The 18046-nt window shown below is 45.2% G+C and overlaps 1 protein-coding gene across 5 annotated transcripts in view; it reads left to right on the top strand.

Annotated features, from left to right (window-relative positions):
• Positions 1 to 18046, top strand: part of SETBP1 (SET binding protein 1) — a 407558-nt gene that overhangs the window by 33696 nt on the left and 355816 nt on the right. Inside the window, exon 1 of one of the 5 annotated variants that reach the window (XM_082415830.1) lies at positions 436 to 662. The exons of the other annotated variants lie outside the window; for them this stretch is intronic. The gene's annotated coding sequence lies outside the window, so the exon portion shown is untranslated. Of the gene's footprint in view, positions 1 to 435; positions 663 to 18046 lie in introns of those variants that run through there. 5 annotated transcript variants of the gene reach the window in all.

Genomic DNA, 18046 nt, shown 5'->3' with positions numbered 1-18046 from the left:
GTGAGCACGCGCGGCGACCTTGGCCCGGGAGCCCGGCGCCCAGCCTCCAGCCACGCCGCGGGCCGCCGCACGCTCGGGGTCGGGGGCGGTGTGTGTTCCCTGCATGAAAAAGTTAAAGCTGCCTCGCCGGGGCTTTGACTTGGCACCGATGGGAAGGGGGAGACCGGGCCGAAGGGGCGGGATGCCGGTCCCGGCGAGGCTGCCGGGGATGGGCGCGATTACGGCCCGCCGGCGGTGGGCAGAGATGCTGGCTCATTTGAAGTGACTCGTTGGTGGCGGCGAGGGTGGCAGCGCCGGGCTGGAGGTCTGGGACCTTATTGAGTTTGGCCTAATCTGATACCCCCCCCCCCCGCCCCCCGACCCCGGCCTTCTGCCTCCCCACGCCTTTTGCACCCTCCCTCCGTCCGGCCGCTGACTGCCTGCCGGGGCTGGCGGGTTTGGCGTTGGCGGAGTGGACTAGAGAGGGGGAGGGGGGAGGGAAAGGGGTGGGAAGGCGGCAGGATATTTTTTTCTCTCCCTCTTTGTAACTTGCAGGTTAAGTGGAGCTAGAGAGCTACATTGTATCTAGTTAGATTTTTTTTTTGGGGGGGGGGGAATGTATCAGAATCTAACGTGTCGTTAATAGAAAGAAGAACAGGGAAGAAGTGGTCCAGCCGGCGAAGGTTGGTGTGTGCTTGCGTCGTGGCTCTGTTAGTCTTTTTCTTAAAATCTTAATCAATGGATCTGAGTCTCTTTCTCGTGCTCTCCGGTTTTGGGACTCTGAAAAGACAGGAATTCCCTTAAAAGCAGACGAATGCCTTTTTTGAAAGCACGCATTGTGTGTGTTTCTAGAGGAGCCGTGGTCTTGGGAATTAACGACAGGCTTCCCCGTTCGGTGGTTTCCAGTGGGAAATAACTCCTGAAAGGGAACCCTTCAGTATCGATTTATTGTTTTTGTCTTTCAAACGATCATCTCTTTGACTAAAATACTGTAGGAGAAGTTCCACAGAGACAAAGTCAGGTAAACTGGACTGGGCAGATCTTTAGCAAGATGGTGATAACGCTGATGCTGTTTTTGGTGTCTATTTGTGATGGAAGCATTGTTGGGTAATAGCAATTTCTGATCGGTAGAGCATGCTGGCTCTACAAAAATAAGGAACTACCGAAGTGCTGTCTTCCAGTCCCCGTCCCCAACAGGCTGCACACACCCCTCCTCTCACAACCCGCACCAGTTACAATTCTGAAATAGGATCCAACTGCAAGTATTTTCTTTGGAGATCGGAAAGTTAGGCAGTTGGAAGTATGAGATGAGGCTAGAGGTACTGGGAGTGTGGGGAGCGGGTTCTTATTGCCCCTTGATGCTGCATTTCTTCTTTATGTGTGTCTCTGTGGGTTCTGAGGGTGTGTATGTTGGTCTAGGAGGACTGTTCAGGGAAGGATTTCCGATTCGTTTCCGCTTCAAATAAACTGTCCTGATAATCTCATGGTTGACATCTAATGCTAAAAGGCCAATTTGTGTTTCTCTATATCCCTGCAGAAGCTCTCCTCCGAAAGGGCAGTTTATTTTGGAATTCTACCACAGCTACTTTTCCTTCCAAGCCTCCCCGTCCCCTTCACCACTATCCACACCTTTTTTCCTAAAGCTAGTTGGAGTCTATGGTCTTTATGGGATATTAATATTACTTATTTTCCTCTTACATTATTTGTTATTCTCTTCCTTTTCATTCCTTTACTCTTCATCCTGTTTTTCTTCTTTTTCTGTAGTTTTATGCAAAAACTAACTTCATAAAGTCGCTATTGCCAAAACTATCTGGCAGTCCTGCCCCATCTTTTACCCTCCTGTAGTTTACACAGGTAAATCAGATGTGCCCTTCCCAATCCATCCTTATCCTCAAAACGTGTGTGTATGTGTGCACACGCACGCTCGTGTGTTTTGGAGGGGCAGGAGTCATTTAGGAAAGAAGGACGTGGAGAGGAGAGGAAGGGTGTTGTTCTATGCAGGCCACATCTGCAACACTGGGGCCAGACCAGGCTGGTCTGGGAGAGTTATCCTCACACACCCCAGTTGGATGTTGTCTGGCTGGGATGGGGAGGCGGAGCCAGCTGTCCAGGGGCCTGCGAGGGAGGAGAAAGTTTGTAGCACTTTAAAATGTAGCCAGTTTACAATCCCAGGTCACTCCCTCCCCTTTCTCCTGCTTTCTGTGGTTTCTGCCATCCCAAGACTAGTGCAGGGAGGCGTGATCTCTTTTGCCCTGACTTGGAAGTCCCAGGTTTCAGTTAAGCTGAAGATGCAGTATTTTCCTCTGTGCTTAATTGCTTTGCCTGCTACCAAAGAAGGGCTTCAGGACAAATCAGAAGAGTATGGTTAAACACAGAGTATTTGCAAACTCCAGGGTATGTAGCCTGAGAATATAGGAGACCAGGTACTCAGAAAGTGCTGCTTTGCACACCATCTCCCCTCCCCCATTAAGGAAATAAAAGTCTTAGTCTTTGGGAGTTGAATTGGTGTTAGAGCTGGGCTCTGGGAGCTGCTAGCCACTATAGTAACCTGAGCGGGGCTGGGGGGAGGAGGTGGTGAGTGAATGCTATTGGGAGCCAGAGGAGGGAAACAGACTTGTCTCCCTTAGCAGGGAAAATAGATGTGTCACTGGAATAAACAAATTGGAGGTGGGGGATGGGATGGCTTGTAGTGAACATAAGGAGGAGTGGCTGAGAGGCAGTGATGTGGTTCGGAAGGGGGCCACTTATAGCTTGGGAGAAAATATCGACTGCCTTATATATTCACGAATGGGCTAGGCAAGAGAAGGAGTGTAATCCAATCTTTCGTATGTTAACATCAGAACATCCCATAGGAAGGCACTGCTGGCAGGCCCAGTTCTGGACTTCACACAGGGGAGGCCTAGGGGTGTACCTGAGTGAACCAAGGAGCCCCTTTGGTGCCACGAGGGCTTCTGGTTCTGTGAGTGCATTATTCATGGCAAGCTAGTTTGTAAATCACCTGACCTAAATGAGGGCTGGGGGCAAAGAGAGAACAGTGCTTGGAATCTTTGTAGAAAGTTTGGTTGAAAATGGTCAGTGGGGAGAGGCAGGAGTTTGCTGAAGAAGAAATAAATAGGTAGGCACTTTCCCCTGGATTCTTGATTCCATTTCTGCTGTTATCTTGACTTTCAATTCCATTAGGAGCGGAATCAATACTTCTCTGGCACAAAAAAATGTATCTCTAGGAGGGCAGAGTTCTTTCAACCTGGTCATTATTTTTAGTTGTACTTTAGTCTGTGCTCTGAAGCTTCTATATGATATGCAAAAGGAGGAAGATGAGAGGTGGCTGGCTGGCTGGAACATCCTTTCTGAAATCTTGTAGAGACACTGAAACTTGGCTGGGCCTCAGCGGCCCAGAATGCCAGTTTTTCCCTTGGAGACTTGAAGTTTTAATTGAAACCAGATAGCTATCAAGAGTGGACCTGGCCAAACAAAACCTTGTTTTCTTCACTGCTCAGGAATGGGAAATAAATAATTTTTTGCTGATGGCATTTCAAGTTGCTTCAGTTTTGCTCCTGCCAGAAGAATGGGGTAAATTATTATTAACACATTAACATTGTAAGAAGTTGCAGTGCCTTAAAAAATGAGATAATGTTACCGAGTTTGCTCAGAGACCCACTGTGCGGGAGAGGTCTATTTGGGGGTGGAGGTGGAGACGAGAGGCTGCTCTTGTCCTGGGCGGGTGGCAGCACTGCCCTGAGAAAAGGAGGCTCATAGAGTCCTGGCCACATGTCACTGTGCTTGGTCCTTGGGTTCCTGTGAAGAAGTGAGCAAAACAGTCCAATTCCATTGCTATCCTATGGTATATTGTGAAACCTGGTGAGCTTCCCAAAATGTTTTGGGTCAGGATTGAATAAGGAGTACAGCCATCAGACCTATTGCCATAGGTGTGAGCTTCATTTAGGGTTGTTTCTAAATGAAACCCTGGTGTTTCACAAACTCTCCATGAAGTTGCAGACACTTTGGACAGCCAAAGGCTTGATAAGTGGAGAAAAGTAAACACCAAGATGCCCGCAGAGTGTACTACTTCATGAATGCAGGGGAAAGATGCCAACTTATATTCTTGTTTGGCTTTAAGTATTTATTTCTGTTTTCACTTAGCCTACTACTAGATTCTTATGCCTCCTTAGACATACCAGGTAGGGGCAATATGAAGTTTTGGGGGAAACTGGTGACCTTAGATAACCGAGTCCAACTTAGTGGCCCTTACATTTCACATCTGGAATTTTCAGAGTCAGGTCAGAACAGCTTCCCTTTCAGAGTTGGTTTTTTACCCCCTTAGAGAGTACCATCTAAGGTTGAGGAAACATTATTTTTTTAATGGCCTTTGGTGTGGAAACCTGCAGTTGACTTCCTATCCAGTTCAGAGCAAATAATGCCAGGGTCAAATGGAGAATGTGAGCAGCCCTGAAGTCCACAGGATCTCTTGGGAGGAAGCAGCTACCCCTCCCCAGGAGCTAAGGATGGACTGTGATCTGCAGATACATGAGAAATAATTACAGGCAAAGCCAGCTGAGCTAACCCCCAGGCAGGCAGAGGCTTCCACCTTTCCAAGTGCTGGGAAGGGAGAGGGGATGAATGGAGAGCAGATAAGAGTTTCAGAACTTTGCCAGCTTGGAAAAATGTTTCTTTGACCCAACTTATCTTTTCCTATCAAAACATACTCCTTTTTATACGCATGGCACTTTTTTCTTTTCAAAAACATCTTTATACCACATCTGCCCCCTTGATTTTCTAAGGAGGGAGGCTTAGTAAGCATTTTATCCCCTTTCAGAAGATGAGGCCATTGATGTGCTGACTTGCTGAAATGACACAAGTTGGTGGCCCACATGGGACCAGATGGCTCTGTTAAAGTGTGAAGAGCATCACACCTGAAGTGACAAGATCTGCTTTGGATCCTGTCCCTACTATTTCCCAGCTAAATGTCCCTGGAAAGTTATTTAACCTCTTTGAGCCTCAGTAAACTAATCAGTAAAATAGGGATAAAATATGCTTACCCTGCCTACTACATAGGGGTTCTGCGGATTAAATAATACCAGCTAATTTCAGTAATTGAACTCTGAGAGGATTTCCACACTGCCTCCTGGAAACTGATGTCTGGGATTATTGTCACCATCGCTTGGAGGTTAATAACCTCTTGGTATGACCAGAAATGCCTGTAGAGGCCCCTTGTGTTCTAAGACAGTCAGGGAATAGTTGTTTTGTGCTCCTGAGTTGACCAAAGGGGAAAAAAAGTGTGTACAGTATATGTATTTTAAATCAGTTGAATTGTTGGACGCCTACTTTGCATATACATCTGAGACTCAGAGTCTCAGATAGTATCCAATTTTGACTCAAGGATGTATTGGTGCTCAGGAAATGCTCTTCGAGTTAAGAATGAGAAGGAGAAAGAAAAAGACATGGAGACACACAGAGAGGAGAGGTAATGGGTGGCGAGTGCGAGGGGGAGAGTTTTCATCAGGGAGCCACAGTGGCTGAGAAAAGATACTCAAGACAGAATTTGTACCCTCTCTAAAGAACAGAACTGAGAGCAAGATTGCATCTGTCCCGACAAACCCAGCAAGTTCTCTCGAATCAGGGAAGTTCTTCACAGTCCATTTGCTGTCTGACTTTTCTGTATTTCTCCTCTTTCTCTTTCCCACGATTCCTGACTCGCCCTGTCCAGCAGCCTGTACCAGGCACCTTGCAACACTCTCGGGTGAACCCCGTTTTATGCAGCACACACAGGCCTCTGCTCCCATCAGACTGATTTCCGTGCTGACCCTGGGCACTGTGTACACTTGTCCACCTCCACACCTCTGCTCCTTCTGTATCAACGACTCCTCTCTGAAAGGTGTCCCTATTGGTCCCTTTTAGCCGAAGTGTCTACCTCGTCGGACACCTGACCAGCTCTTAGCTCTTCACTGCCTTCTCCAGGACACTTCAGGACTAAAGTACTTGCCGGGCATCTGGCTCGTGCTGCTTTGCTGTTCGTTGCCACTCACCTCTCCAGGCTGTGAGTCCTTGAAGGATGGGGCCAAGTTTGCCCCACAAAGCCCTACTTATGAATGATTTCTGTTGCATGAATGAATCACAATTTATGCAGAGATAGAATATTAAAAGTGGATGTTGTTTAAGATACACTAAAGCTCTGCACGGTGAAGCAACACAACGAGGACCTCTTAGACAAAGTGAATAATAAATACTTAGGTCAACGGCTTTTTATATTTTTGGCTATCTTTCAGGGGCAATCGCCCACTCTCAGTTTCTCCCTCAAAGCCTAAGAGTTAATAATGTTTTACTTCATGTTACATCCTATCAGTCACTGATTCACTCATTCATTCAATCATCAAAATATTTATTAAGTACCTACTAGAGCCTCCTCGCCACTCTTGCACACATAGCTCTTGACTTTCTCTGAAAATTCCAAGTGCATTTTTTGTCCACCACACTCATTTTGGCACTTAACCATGCAATCTTCTTTGTTACTTAAGTCCAAGTGCTTCCCATTCCTCGGTGGCTGAGTGCGCCTGGCTGCAGTGGAAAAGAAGGCTGAGCAGAGAAATGCGCTCAGAGGGGAAAGTTCCAGGGACAGGCTTCTGAGAGGCAGGCTGCAGGCTGGGCTGGCTCCCCGTCAGCACATGGTACAGGACAAGCTGCACTGCCTTTCTGCTCCTTAGCTTGAGCCACGGTAAAGAGAAAGAGTTTGGATTGATGTGGAGGGAGGGCCCCTTCTGAAATTCTGTGACTCTATAGGTAGACGTGTCCTGGGAATTTTAAAGGTTTCTTAAAGCTCAGAACTCCTGGCACCCCAACAACTGTTCACACCACTCCCACTGAGGATCAGTGAACTTTGCTAAGTGTTTGCTGTGGATGAGAGTTACCTTCAGAAGGGGAACTGGGACCAGGAGAAACTCCCTAGTGAGCACCAAAGAGCCAGACTTGGGGACACAGAAAGGAGAGGAGGGGATGGTGAGCTAAGTGTGAAGAAGTACTGTAGTGAATAATGTGGAAGGAAGAAAAGGATTGATCCTCTACATCTTTTGAAAACTGGCCCCCTTTGGTGAAATGACTGAGTTGAGACAACGGGAATGAAGCAGACAAAGACGGCTTCTGGAAAATCTAGACTATATTCCCTGTCTGGGCTTTGCTACTGCTTTCTGTGCCCAGTAGGCATTTGGAATCTCTGCCATGGTTACTTTCGGACCTCATGGATCTCGGGGGCTAGGCATTGTTTTCTTGTGTAGATTCTGTTGGGCATGAAGGCTAGGGCTGTGCCTGTGCTCCCGGGATGTCTGCTCAGTCCCCACAGCAGAGTCTGCCCTTTCATGGCCTGTGTTCAGTAACAATTAGTGAGTTGGTTTGTATGCATTTTGAGATGAAAGCGAGTGACCCGCAGTTTGTCCAAAGCCAGAGGCCTCTGAGATTAGGGTTGGGGTGGAATCAGGAAAGCTGGGTTTTGACCTGAGTTCAGAGTGCATTCTGAGTCACCTAGGAGCACACTGCCTGAGTATTTAGGAAGAGCAAGGTTCTACAAGCATCTACTGAGATGCTGCAATTACTTTTACTCTAGGACTTGGAATAGAAAAAAAAAAAAAAAAAGGCAAGGAACTCAATTAGCCTAACTCCGTAAAAAGCAGTTTCTTCTTTATTCCTTTTATCTGCCAAAGACTGAGAGTTCTGTCAGTGGAAAGAAACTGCTTGGGGTTTGAACTTGGGCCTGGAAAGATGTAGTTGCTGGAGATTCAGAATTTGATGAATCCAATGCAGTAGCCTGAGAACTCTCATTAGAGGCAATTGGGGCACAGTTGTTGTGCTTGTAGCAAAATGATGAAATCTGGGTGGCAAGTCCCTTGCAGTTGTTGGGTGGTATGTCTGTGACCTATTGTTATTCGAGCAATGAGAGCTTTGATTTTTTTTTTTAAAGTATTGATTCATAATGGTGACTAAAAAGGATGATTTGATGTGAAAGCCCTGTGGGCCTTCTCTCTGTTCATTATTTTGTACTCCAGAGCTTGATTACAGTCGGTTTTTGGATCCACATATGTTTATTAATGTCTCAGCATTGCAATTTGTTCCATTGTTCTTGGCACTGTTGGGTGAGAAAAGTCTGGTATGAGACATGGCTTTTGCCCTTGGAGAATGGACAGTGTATCTGGAGAGACAGGCTTAGCTCAAATGGAAAGCATCAGTCTGAAGCCAAAGTGGGAGCATGATCTACGTGGAATTATGCTATTTGGTTGATCAGGGATAAAGTGCAGTCAGGGAAGGCTTCAAGGAGGATGTGTGGTTTTGGGTTTGATGGTGGAACTGAAACAAGGGGACATTCTTGGTGGGTACAGTAGCAGAGATGGGACAAAGTTTGAATGTGAATTTGGAATTGCCACAAGGAAACGAATGCTAATCATGAACATGTACTGCATCTGGTAGGAGCAGGGAGGCCTTGATGCAGAATGTCCAGCTGGATGATATTGAGGCACAGGTCACCCATAGCAGGCATCTTGCTGGTCTGAGGTTTCCTGACAGCAGTGGGAAGGACAAAACTCAGGGCTGTCTAAGTTGGGCCCAATCTTAGCTGTCCAGAGTTTTCATTCAAACGCATCAACTTTTCAACCTTCTGATTCAGCAAACTTGGTTTGCTCATTTACATTTAAACGTGAGTATGATAGACTCTGATGGTGCTGTGGGGACCTCAAGAAATAGATAAGAGGTTGTCTCTGTTCTCAATCTGATGGAAGACTCCATAAGAACTCATGAAAACCAGTGGAGGAGCAGCAACAGAGGACAGTCAGGTAGGGCTCTGTGGAGTGTCAGTCAGCAAAACAGATGGGATGCGGTCCTGTGAGGAATAGGCCAAGGCTACATTTCCCTTGAGCTGAGATGGGAGCCGTGACCAGAGTTTTCAGAATGTGAGGAGAGTAGGTGTGAGGAGCACTTCCACGCTTGCCACACATGAGAGAATCCTGACATCTGACTGTCCTGCCCACTACTAGTCCTGTCAGCCACCAACTCTTCAGTCTGGAGTCCAAAAGAGGCACCTTTAGGACAAAAATAAAACTACATATAAACATTCAGAATGGGGATCAGCCACTCTGGAAAACAAAAAAGCTCTGTGATACAGGTACTCATTTCCAGGAGTTTAAAGCATAATTGGAGATTCAAGTTTCAAGTAACAATGCAGTATTTAAATGACCATGCATGAAAGCTGAAGGAGAAATATCACAAAGGACAGGAAATGGAGCCAGTATCTGTTTACTCTCTGGTATGCCTAGCATCTCCTTTGTGGCAGAAGCACAAACATGAAAGTGTCAGATTACACTTTACATTCAAATGACAATAAGCAAAGCGATTGCTGAATCGGATGGTTGAGAAGTCAAGGAATTTGAATTAAAACTGAACAGGTAGTGGGGTCAAAATTAAAGGACCTTGAAAGAATGACTAGGGAATTTATTATCTGTTTGATTATTCAGTTTAGCTGCATTGCCCTCAGATAAGTCTACCATTTTCATCCCAGTTTACACGTGGTATGGTGGAGGATCAGAGTTTAAGTGACTACTAATGCTGGGTATTTAAAGACTGGTGACATTATGGTTCAATGGAAAGCAAATGACAGTTGGAGTCAGACAGAACTACCTCTGTGATTTCAACAAGTATCTCAATTTCAGTTTTTTTATCTGTAAAATGGGTACATCTCAGGGTTAAATCAAAGAATAAACTTAAAGCACTTATTATATACTATTTCCCTCTTCAAAGTTAGGATCATTTTCTTTACCATGTGGATCTTCTTTAATATACTTGGACAAGAAATATTATGATCACAGTTATTTCTTACAGGCCAACCCTACATATTTAACCTATTTAGGTGCTATCCTGCATATATTATTTACTTTTTTCCTTGGAAGAGTCTGTGAAGAGATTAGGAGGCCGATGAGAAAACTGATGCCCAGAGAATTTAAGTGATGTGGCAAGTCAGATGGCAAACTGGTTTTAGAGCTCCTATGTATAGAAGTAGCTAGGAGCATTTGGCCAAAAGCTGGCATCACTTTGTGTTTTAGAGACATCATGATCTAAAAGTAAAAGCCCAGACTTTGGAATCATATAAGCCTGAATTTGATTGTGGCTCTGGCACAGGTGGCGTGTGCCCTTGAGCAAATTATTTGCCTTCCTGGACATTTACATTTACATTTCCACATCTTTAAAATGAGGATGGGTCTTCTGCATCACAGGGCTGTTGTTTGGATTAAATTGATAATGGCTGTAGAGGCCATTTGTTGTATTTAACCCCCTCTCGCGCTACAAGTGTGTGCTTTTCTTGACTGCGTGGAGAAATGCAGACAACAGGTAATACGCCAAGACCAGAGCTCCACCTGTAAACTTGAGGATTGGCCTAGCCAGTGCTGTGGAGACCTCTCCCCGGGGCCGAAGACCCAGGGCTCGTGCTGTTGTGTTGTGCTCTTGGTTCCCAGAGGAGGCACTGTTTTTGCAGCTAGAACTGGAACTGTTGGTTAACAGCGTGCTCTCGGCCTCAGGCCTCGCGAGTTTGATTCTGCTTCTCTCCCTGTCATGGAGATCCCTGAGCGCAGGGACTGATTCTTAGTTTTATGTTAGGTTCAGCCAAGCAGACCTGCAGAACCAGTAAAACCTATGCAGAGGTGTAAAGTACCAGCTCTGTCTTTGAAGGGCTTCTGGTCGTCAAGTTGAGGAGAGAGGGCTCAGCACCTGAGAAGGTCAGAGCTGGAGGGCCACAGAGTTCACCTCCTCACCTCCCGTGTTCTACAAATGAGGATGGGGAGACCCAGGGAGAAAAAAGAACATGCCTAAGTCCACCCAGCTCTGAATGGCAGAGCAGGGAATTGAGTCTGGAATTCGTGGCTGAACTAAGTCTTATTTCCTCCACAAGACAAACTGGGTAGAAGAAGAAAGCAATAGTCAAACAACATCAAAACACTCACGTTAGTAGGTACAAATTAAACTACTTGTTTGTGCTTCCCATTGTAAAGGGAGACGGAGGGGGTTGGTCTCCAACGCCCAGCTCTCGGGCTTTACTTGGGATCTGCAAAGAGAAGGCAACATTTAGCCAAAAGCCAGTGTGGGTGACACAGACTACAGGAGTAAATGAAATTCACCAAAAGTTTTGAATGCCCACTAAGGTGATCCCAACATGATCTTTCATAAATATCTTATTTAATCTTCAATTACTTCTCAAAACAACCCTTGAGGTAGGATTATTACCCAATTTCCAAATGAAACTTGAACAGTTATATGTAATTTCCAAGAACACAACTACTAAACGGAAAAGAGAGGTTAAGTAATCTAAACCTGTTACATCAAATCAGTGCTACTTCCATTCTTTTCAAGGGGAAACATGGCTTGGACACTTGCTGTTGGACACTTACTGAGTATGTTCACGGTCCTCTGAACTGTGGTAGAGACCCACTTAAAACCCAGCCGTTAACACTGCAATACAGTTTGCCAAATGCTTTGATAGCAGAATGCCCAGGGAAGTGAGAGCAAGACCACCTGTGAGTGTGAGTGTGAGTGTGTATAAGTGTGTGTGTGTATATATGTGTACACACAAGGGGAAAGGAGGAGAAAAGGAAGGCCCAGCCAGTCTTCATGAAGGAAGTGAAACTTGACCCAATTCTTGAAGGATGTCTTAGAGGTAACCAGGTGGAGAAAGAAGAAAGGATGGGCCAGCCAGAAGAATTAGAGAATTATATGAAGTTAAGCAAATCAGTGGGATTTGGGAGAGCTGCCACTCAAGAGATGCTGCTGGGGAATGTGGTGGGTATAGGACTCAGGGAACGCTGCTTGGAGGAGTTGAACTGTGACCAGGGATGTACCACACAGGTATGTAATACAAAAAAGCCACTGAGTCTGCTCTTCATTCTCTGCTGGAGACCACTGGTGTGTTTGCAGGGTCAGAGAGCTGTGTGCAGAGCTGCCTTTGCCCTCGCTGATTGAGAGCTGGTAAGGGTTGGGTTGCTTGATCACTTTATTGGTGTTTATGGAGCTTTTACTCTGTGTGCTTCTGCAGCATGTGGACTTTCAGAGACACAACACTCAGAGTCATGGGCATCTGAGTCAAATGGCACCTGGCAGGTCTTTGACACAGCCTCTCACTCAGCATTCACACAGTGAATAATTTGGATCCATGGATCAGGAGCTGTGCCGGGCCCTGGGGGTTCCATGGTTAGCTAAACAAACACAGCATGTACCCTCAAGGGCTTCCCATTTAGTGGGGCAGGCAGAGTTGAAACCAAGAGTGGCACAAGTATTAATTATAAAATATAGTAAGTGCTAGGAAAGAAAAGCTCTATGCTCTAATGGCACAAAACAGGGAGTCCTGATGTGGTTCGTGAAGCTCAGGAAGTACCCTTTGACCTGGGCCTGAGTAATGAAGAGGTGTTAACTTGAGGGAGCAGAAGAGGATCCCAGACACATATAAAGTCCCCCAAGAGGAAAAGGCCACTTCTGACTCCCCACCTAAATACCTCAGAAGACATATAGGAAGATGAACGCTCAACCACCCCAAAGCCAAAATCAGACAGATGGTCGGTCTCTTGCCAGAATTTGAGAAGGGATTTCTTATAACCGTAGCCAATGAGCCTAAGTTGAAGATGCAGTTGCTTTGCTATCTGTTGTCAGGTAGGCTCACACTCCATCCTTTTACACAGTTTGTCCCCCTAAGATCAGAAACTCACAATTTCTGTCAATAAGAAAAACAGGCAGTCATCAGATCTACTGCACGGACAACTTTAATAAAACAACCAAAGACTGTCTTCTCCCTAACATCATTATACATATTCTCAAAGTCTACAGCTTTCAGAGGACAAACGGGCAAGACTGGAGGAGGGAGGTTTGGGAGGAGTTTTTGACTTCTGGGCAGAGATGTTTCCTCAGGGAAAGTTCTGAGGTAGACATAAAGAGTCTATGTGACAGTGCACATTGTGGATTTCAGCTGCTCAGAGTTGCAAAGAATCTGACAGGAGAATCCCCTTTTAGTCACACAAAATAGTAGTAGGTAGATGTCTGCTATCAGTTGTGTAAATGCTTAACACCCTGTTCTCTTGATTTTTTTCTAAGCCCTGATTTGTTAAGTTTGCTGATTCTTGTGGTGTAAACACTCCTACCACAGCCAATTTTCAAGCTATGAACTTGACACCACAGAAAGTGGAGCTGGGATGAGACTCACATGGGTGGGCTCTCACGAGCCCCAACATACCACTGTTACTGTTCACTAGGAACTGAGGTGACCAGATCACTGATAATAGCGATAGCTCTGAGAAGAGGACTTGACTGACTTCAGGATGGATGGAAGGTAGAGTCAAAAGCAGTCTAGTGCTTTCTATGTAGACAAGACTGCCCTGCATGGCTTTTTCCTCAGAGCATGAGTGAAGAGAACTAATCAAACACAAGACCTTAGGCGAGAAACACTCAGAACAAGGAAAAAAGAACAGTATTGTGATAGTATTTACTACAATAGCAAAATAAGAATTTTAGATAGCTGCCAGACATCTGCAACAGGAAGAGGCATGACCCCCGGTGGAAAAGGAACATAAAGTAACAAGGAGAGAGCATGCTGAGATGAAAAAGCATCAGAATTAACAGCAAGAAGGATGAATAAAGTTAGATTCCAGGGATACAAAATATGCAATTGCAAAATTAAACATCCACAGTGAAGTCAATAAAGGCAAAGGGAGGATGGAAGACAGAATTAAATTGGTGTTATGGACCTTAGATTAAGGAATGCTCTCCCACAATGCAAAAAACAGTGAGAGAGAAAATGAGAGAAATGGAGAACAGAGATGAGAATTCTAAACTGAGGTTACAGGAAAAAATTAGAAGCCAGAACCACTGAATAGAAGAAATAACTAAAGGAATAATTGAAGGGAACGGTTCTGAACTAGAAATAACCTGCACTACAGACCCAAAAGGCGCACTATGTTCCAGGAAAAATAAAAGAAGTGAGATCCACACTACTCGTTTTGTCATTAATAAAATGCTATTACAATGAAAAAAATATCTGCAATTAGAAAAGCATAAAACAAGTTACCGACAAAGGACACAAAACCAGGCTGGCTTCCATTTTCTCTTCTGTTACTGCAAATGCTAGAAGACATTCTACAGAGTTTTGAGGGCAAAAGTTTCTGACCTGAGGATTGTATAGGCAGCTCAGTGTCTTCTACATGTAAAGATGAAAGAAGTCTCCAGCCTTATGGGATCTGCAGAGTAAGGAGCCGAGGTAGGACTGAGGATGAGGAGTTCCGGGGGGAGTTTGGGAAAGGTCAGGAATGAGGCAGCAAACTCTTCCTATATTTGTCATTGTTTGCCTTTAAGACCTTATGAGGTGCATGTGCTATTAAAAAAAAATTTACAAGAAGCATATAGTTCCATTAGAAAAAAAAAAAAAAGAGATTAAAAACTATAACCTAATGAGGAAGATCAGGAAGACATTTTTTCTCATTTCACTGATGAGACACCAAGGCTGAAAGAGGGCTTATGAGGGCTCCTAAGTGGCAGAACCAGGTCCAGAATCCGTTTCTTTTGACTCCTGTTATATATGCCAAGGGCTGTACCAGTTCCACCATGCTGACACTTTGGAAAGCAGTGGTCAGGGTGATGATGGCCTGAGTGTGCCCTGGAAGCAAAGCAAATGGGAGAGGTGGGTGATGCTGGGAAGCCCAGCCTGAGCTAGTTTGTTTATTTATTAATTCAGTCAACCAACATTCCTTGAGTGCCCATTATGCACTGGGCACTGTGCTAGGCATTGGGATTGCATAGATGAATAAAATGCCACTGATGTCTGGTCTTAAGAGACTAAAAGTAAAACTGTAAGGGAGAATTCCCCTTAAACATAGAGCAGTAGTGCTCTTTGGTCAAGTCAGTTGGTAAGGGTAAGCACATAGGCAAAGCCTAAGTCCATCAGAACTGCCTGGAGGCCTTGGTACCAGCCAGAGTGCTGGGCCCCCACCCTTGGAGCCATAGGTGGGGCTTGAGAATTTGCATTTCCACCAAGTTCCAGGATTAGTAAGAGTTCCCTCAAGGTTGCAGGTAACGAATGTGTTCTAGACTAGGAAAAATACTTCCATGTTGTAGATCATGGAGGAGAGAGGATGTACTTACTCCCTGGGACTCATCTGGGTCACGAAGCACATGGAGCCAAGCAGGATTCCCCTGGGCCCTCAGACAAATAATTCTGTAGGCTCACACTACCCACTTTGGAGTGTCCCATAGGTCTGTGGCTGTGCAGGGTATAATCACACAGTCTTGAGTATGGAACAGACCTTGGTCCTGCTCAGTTCATTGCTGGGATTAAGTATGGAGTAAAGGACTCAGAGTGACTTGTCTAGCATCTCACTGTCGGTGAAAGGCAGGCCTAGTCTTGGGACTGCTCTCTCAGTGTTCTTTCCCAAGCACATCACAGCCCCTCTCCTCTCCCCTCTATTCTCCTGGAACCTGCTGAGTGGTCATTTCCTAAGCAAGCGTTATTGTTCCTATGGTGCTCCTCTCATTCCAAGTCCTGCAAACAGCCACAGAAGGGTTAACTTTTGTTGGCCTGAAAGCCTGAGCCAGTACAGAGTGTCCATTGTGTGCTGCCCCCTCTGGAGTCATTGCTGGCTGCTGGAATGTGACAAGGCAAACCGTTTTCACCTTGCTCTTGTTTTCACCCTCCTCTGTGAGTGCGTTGAGTGAACGTGTGCATGTACTCACAGGACACGTTGGCAGTAGTGCCACAAGAGGACTCACAGTGGTCTCTCCGATGCACCAAAAAATGGAACTGTGAATTTGGGGTGGTAGGTACGTGCTGGGAGAAGGCAAAAGGAGAACAACAGCTTTGTGTGCTTGTGAAGTAAACAAACGGGTTATGTTTCTTTGCTCTTTACTTTTGAAAGTGTCTCTCTTGCATGTGGCCATGAGGGGCATAGACAGTGAACTACGCAGGGGCCGCCTGCCTGGGTGGAGCTACAGTTGGAGTAGTTTGAACCACAGGACTTTGATGAGCTGTCAGGGGCTAATTCATTTTCATTCAGAAAGAACTCCATGAAGTCCTCCATGTGCCCCATCCTGCACTGGGTGCTGAAGCAAATGTAAGTGTTGTACAGCTACAGCTGGTCTCAGCTTGAGACTGAATTGCAATAGAGTAAGGAAAATCAGAGTTGTGTACTGGAAACAATGAGAAGACAATGTATGACTAGTATTTAGTTGCAAGCTCTACAGCTGCGAGCAGTGTTAAGTCAGGCCAGGGAGTGAGTGCTGTGGTCCAGAGTTTGCAGTATGTTGCCATGGAGAAGTGAAGACTTGGGCGTGACCTTGAAATGTGGGAAGGCTTGGGATCTGTTTGTTCATTTGCTCATTCATTCCTTCATGCAACAAACATTTGGAGAACACCAGTTGTATGGCAGGCATCACCTGCATGGTTGGAAGAGGATATAAGAAAATATCAAGGCAGAAAGAACTCTGTGTGTGTGTGTAATGCCACTGTGGAGACTGGTTTGACTTGAATAGGGAATGCAACTTGTTGGCTAATGAGCCCTAAGACTGAATTCTTAAGGTAAACCAGTATGGAAAGTCTGGAATTGATGTGTTCCTGGATGGGATTATTTGAAACTGCATTACTGTTTCATCTCTAGTTTTTTTTTTTTTTTTTTTTCAGGTTTTATAGGAAGTATTTTTTTTAAATTAATTAATTAATTAATTAATTTATTTATGGCTGTGCTGGGTCTTCGTTTCTGTGCGAGGGCTTTCCTTAGTTGCGGCAAGCGGGGGCCACTCTTCATCGCGGTGCGTGGGCCTCTCACTATCACGGCCTCTCTTGTTGAGGAGCACAGGCTCCAGACGCGCAGGCTCAGCAGTTGTGGCTCACGGGCCCAGCCGCTCCGTGGCATGTGGGATCCTCCCAGACCAGGGCTCGAACCCGTGTCCCCTGCATTGGCAGGCAGACTCTCAACCACTGCGCCACCAGGGAAGCCCTCATCTCTAGTTTTTATACTTGCGCTGCCCTGGTTTGGTCCTCATGCAACAAGAATTGAATTTCAGCCGAGCCTCTTTATGGTCCCCCTGCCTCTAATATCAGGTTCCCTTAATTCATTCCTCACACTACATGCCAGAATTATCTTTCTAAAGCATAGCTTTAATAATACCCCTTCCCTACTGACATCCCCTACTTAAATGGCTTCATTACCTTTAAGATAAAATCCAGCTCATTAGCGTGCCATTCAGGGATGTCCATGATCTGGCTGTAACCTTTTATCTCCAGCTATACCTCTTACCAGTCACCACATTGTACCACACCTCCTAGCCAAACCTCAGCTTTCTCTTTCCTGAACATAACCCTGTGTGCTCCTGCCCAGGCCTTGCCTCATGCTGTTCCTTCTGTCTGCCATGTCTTCCTTCCCACTCCACTTATTGAAGCCCCTCAAGGTCAGAGCCGTATCCTATGCTCTCTTGAGGACTTCCTGTGTAGTTTCCTATCTATCAGTCTACACCTTGCTCAAGTGGAAAACCCTTTCTCTTCCCTTTGTTTCTATCCCTTATTATAGGACATATAAAAATCTCTGTTTTGTTTTTCAAATCTCTCTTCAAGAGTGTAACCTCTTTGAGGAAAGAGATTGTATTTAAATTGTGTATCTTAGGATCTTGACTTGAGGAGAACGGAAAAAAAAATTGTTGAATATTCATTTTTTGTGGATCTCTTACTATTTGAGTTTCAAGTTTTGGAACTTTGTCTTCTATATTAATTAGTTAATGATTTATACTACTAAATATAAGAAACTCTGAAGTGAGTCATTTTTTAAAGGGAAGATACTTTCTCAATATAGATAATTTATCCACTTTGTACTCCTATCTATTCCTCTAAAGTTTAGATTTTACCTTCTTTTCTCTCATCACAGAACCTGCAATAGCTATTGACCTACTCTGGTTCAAAGGTCCAAATAGATTTAGTTTAGGAAATTTTATGGAGAATATGCCTCAGCTTTTGCTCTGACCAAAGGACGCTTTACAGGTAGGTACCAGGGAATTAAAATGTAACACTGGAGATTCCTGC

The sequence above is a fragment of the Balaenoptera physalus genome (genome assembly GCF_965194825.1).
Source record: "Balaenoptera physalus genome assembly, chromosome: 12".
In the NCBI taxonomy this organism is placed as follows: Eukaryota; Metazoa; Chordata; class Mammalia; order Artiodactyla; family Balaenopteridae; genus Balaenoptera; species Balaenoptera physalus.
This window is presented reverse-complemented; position numbering and strand designations above follow the sequence as displayed.